This window comes from Camelina sativa, chromosome 1 (genome assembly GCF_000633955.1).
Source record: "Camelina sativa cultivar DH55 chromosome 1, Cs, whole genome shotgun sequence".
In the NCBI taxonomy this organism is placed as follows: domain Eukaryota; kingdom Viridiplantae; phylum Streptophyta; class Magnoliopsida; order Brassicales; family Brassicaceae; genus Camelina; species Camelina sativa.
In genome coordinates, this window is record NC_025685.1 from 22775195 (window position 1) to 22779073 (window position 3879).

The window sequence follows — 3879 nt, forward strand, 5'->3', positions numbered from 1 at the left end:
GGATATAGGAACAAGTTATGTTGGTAGTGATCAAGAAGTAGATAATGCAGATGTGGGTAATGTAGTAGAAAATTCATATGTTGATATGGTGAATGATGCATTTCGTTATAATGTGGGGTTAGATGATAACTATCATGAGGGTAGTTCTCAAAATGTAGAAGAACCAATACGTAATCATTCAAAGAAATTCTACGACTTGTTAGAAGGCGCAAAAAATCCATTATACGATGGTTGCCATGAAGGTCACTCACAATTATCGTTAGCTGCTCGAGTCATGCAAAATAAGGCGGAGTATAATATGAGTGAAAAGTTAGTGGATTCGGTGTGCGAAATGTTGAATGAGTATTTACCAGAAGGAAACCAGGCAACGGGTTCACATTACGAGACGGAAAAATTAATGCGCAATTTAGGTCTCCCATATTATACAATTGATGTTTGTATTAACAATTGTATGATATTCTGGAAAGATGACGAAAAGGAAAAGACTTGTCTGTTTTGTGGTGCTCAAAGATGGAAGCCAAAGGATCCTCGACGTAGAACCAAAGTACCATACAGTCGTATGTGGTATCTACCTATTGCTGATAGATTGAAGAGGATGTACCAGAGCCACAAGACTGCGGCGGCGATGAGATGGCATGCTGAGCACAAATCTAAGGAGGGAGAAATGTGTCATCCTTCAGATGCAGCGGAGTGGAAATATTTTCAAGAACAAAATCCTCGATTTGCAGAAGAACCCCGTAACGTTTATCTTGGATTATGCACTGATGGGTTCAATCCGTTTGGCGTGTCTCGTAATCATTCATTGTGGCATGTGATCTTGACTCCATACAATCTACCCCCTGGTATGTGCATGAACGAAGAGTTCTTGTTTCTTACAATTTTGAATTCTGGGCCAAATCATCCGCGAGCTAGTCTGGATATCTTCCTCCAACCTTTGATTGAGGAGTTAAAAGAGTTGTGGTCTACTGGAGTCGATGCATACGATGTTTCCTTGAATGAAAATTTTAATCTAAAGGCAGCGCTAATGTGGACGATAAGTGACTTTCCGGCGTATGGCATGTTATCAGGATGGACAACCCATGGAAAATTGTCTTGTCCAGTTTGCATGGAAGATACAAAGTCGTTTTATCTCCCTAATGGAAGGAAGGTGTGTTGGTTTGATTGTCATCGAAGATTTCTTCCTCACGGTCATCCATTAAGGAGGAATAAGAAAGACTTCCTCAAGGGAAAAGATGCTTCGAGAGAGTATCCACCTCAGTCGTTGACCGGTGAGCAAGTTTATTATGAGCGGTTGGCTGAAGTAAAACCACCAAAAACCAAGGACGTTGGTGGAAATGGTCATGAAAAGAAGACTGCTGGCTATGGGAAGCAACACAACTGGCATAAGTTAAGCATCTTATGGGAGCTGCCTTACTGGAGGGACCTCAATCTTCGACACAATATTGATGTGATGCATACAGAGAAGAACGTTTTGGATAACATCATGTATACTCTTATGAGTGTGAAGGGTAAATCAAAAGACAACATCATGTCAAGATTGGATATACAAAAATTCTGTTCTCGGCCACAACTACATATTGATAGTGATGGTAAAGCTCCTTTCCCACCCTACACTTTGACAGAAGAAGCGAGAACAAGTTTACTAGAATGTGTCAAACATTCGGTGAAATTTCCTGATGGCTATTCGTCAGACCTAGCTAGTTGTGTTGATATGGAAAATGGAAAGTTTTCAGGCATGAAGAGTCATGACTGCCATGTTTTTATGGAACGACTACTTCCATTTATCTTTGCAGAACTCCTAGACCGGAACGTCCACCTTGCATTATCAGGTATTAATTAATTTCATATATATACCTATATTTTTGAAGTCATTTAATAGTAAATATAAAGAAATTAACCCCAATAGTTTGCATTGTATATTGTAGGGCTTGGAGCATTTTTCCGGGACTTATGTGCGAGAACTTTGCATAAAAGTCGCATTCAAATTCTAAAACAGAACATAATTCAGATCCTATGCAATTTGGAAAAGATCTTTCCACCATCATTTTTCGACGTGATGGAGCATTTGCCTATACATCTCCCCTACGAAGCTGAATTAGGAGGCCCTGTCCAATATAGGTGGATGTATCCTTTTGAGAGATTTTTCAAAAAGTTGAAAGGAAAAGCGAAGAACAAAAGATATGCGGCTGGATCAATCGTTGAGTCATATATCAATGACGAGATTGCTTACTTCTCTGAGCACTACTTTGCCGATCATATAAAAACAAAATCAAGGTAAATTCTAAAATCAATCAAGGTAGATAAAACTGTTATCATTTATTTGAAAGTCATTTGCTTTTCTCATTTGGTCAGGTTAACACGATTTGATCAAGGTGAAGCCCATGAATATCATGTCCCTGGAGTACCTCCTATATTTACTCACATCGGCCGTCCAAGTGGAGAAATGAATGAAGTATGGCTGTCTGAAAGGGACTATCAATGCGCACATGCATATGTTTTAAGAAATTGTGACTATTTTCAGCCAATTGAGAGGTATAATTAAGTTTATATACTTTATTATATATATAATCCACAAAAATTCTCATATATTTGTGTTGGTCTTGTATATATAGTATGTTCGAGGATTTTATTGGTGCAAAATATCCAGGACTTTCGGAAAAAGAACTCTCCACCAAAAGAGCTGACGAATATCATTTATGGGTTAAAGATTATGTATGTCTTTATTTAATCCTTATGTAAAATATTTTTATTATATATTATAAATAATTCTAATATAATATTGTGACTAATATGCAGGTTTCTTACTGGAACGCCACAAATCCATTTCCTACCTGGGTTCAAGAGATAGTGCATGGACCTTTGAACAAGGTCAAAACATGGCCAATGTATTTTACAAGAGGCTACTTATTTCATACACGTGATCATGGTGTTGGACGAAAGACTTGTAACTATGGAGTCTGTGTTAAAGGTGAAAATTACACTGATGCATCCGATGCAGCGGATTTCTACGGGACTTTAACTGATATTATAGAACTCGAGTATAAGGGGATGGTCAATTTGAGAATCACACTTTTTAAGTGTAAGTGGTATGACCCTGTTATGGGTAGAGGCACTCGAATGAGCAATGGTGGCGTTGTAGACGTTCTATCATCGAGAAAATATAATAAATACGAACCATTTATTCTAGGTACGTATATATATATATATGTATATTATTTTTTAATGTCGATAATATATATATGTGTAACTCATATTTGTGTTGATATTCCTAAACAGCCTCCCAGGCGCATCAAGTTTGCTATATTCCCTGTCCATACACAAAGAAGCCAAAGAAGGAATGGCTCAATGTTTTAAAAGTTAATCCGAGGGGAAACATTGCAGGAGAATATGAGAACAAAGAACCGACTCTTTTGCAAACAGAAAATGATGATGCTGTCTTGGTGACTACTATTGAAGATCTGGTTTTCGATAATTTAGAAGAAATAAATGAACCAATAAATCTTGATTATGATGTCGAAGATGCAGAACCAGAAGATGAATTTCAATGTAATTTATCATCTTCAGACGATGAAGTAGATGAAGACGAAGATCCTCCTAACTAATTATGCTTGTGTAAAATATTTGTATCAATTTGGATAATTATGCTTGTATCAAATATTATTAATAATTATGTTTCTATTAAAATAAATAATTATGTGTTTATATTAAATTGTAAATTATGACTAATTAGTTTCAAAATATTGAACTTTTAGTTTCAAAATATTAAACTTTTAGTTTAATTATGACTAATATTTAGTTTCTAAATATTAAAATTTTAGTTTAATTATTATGACTATTAGCGACTAATTAGCGACCAATTAGCGACTAAATTAAGAAAAT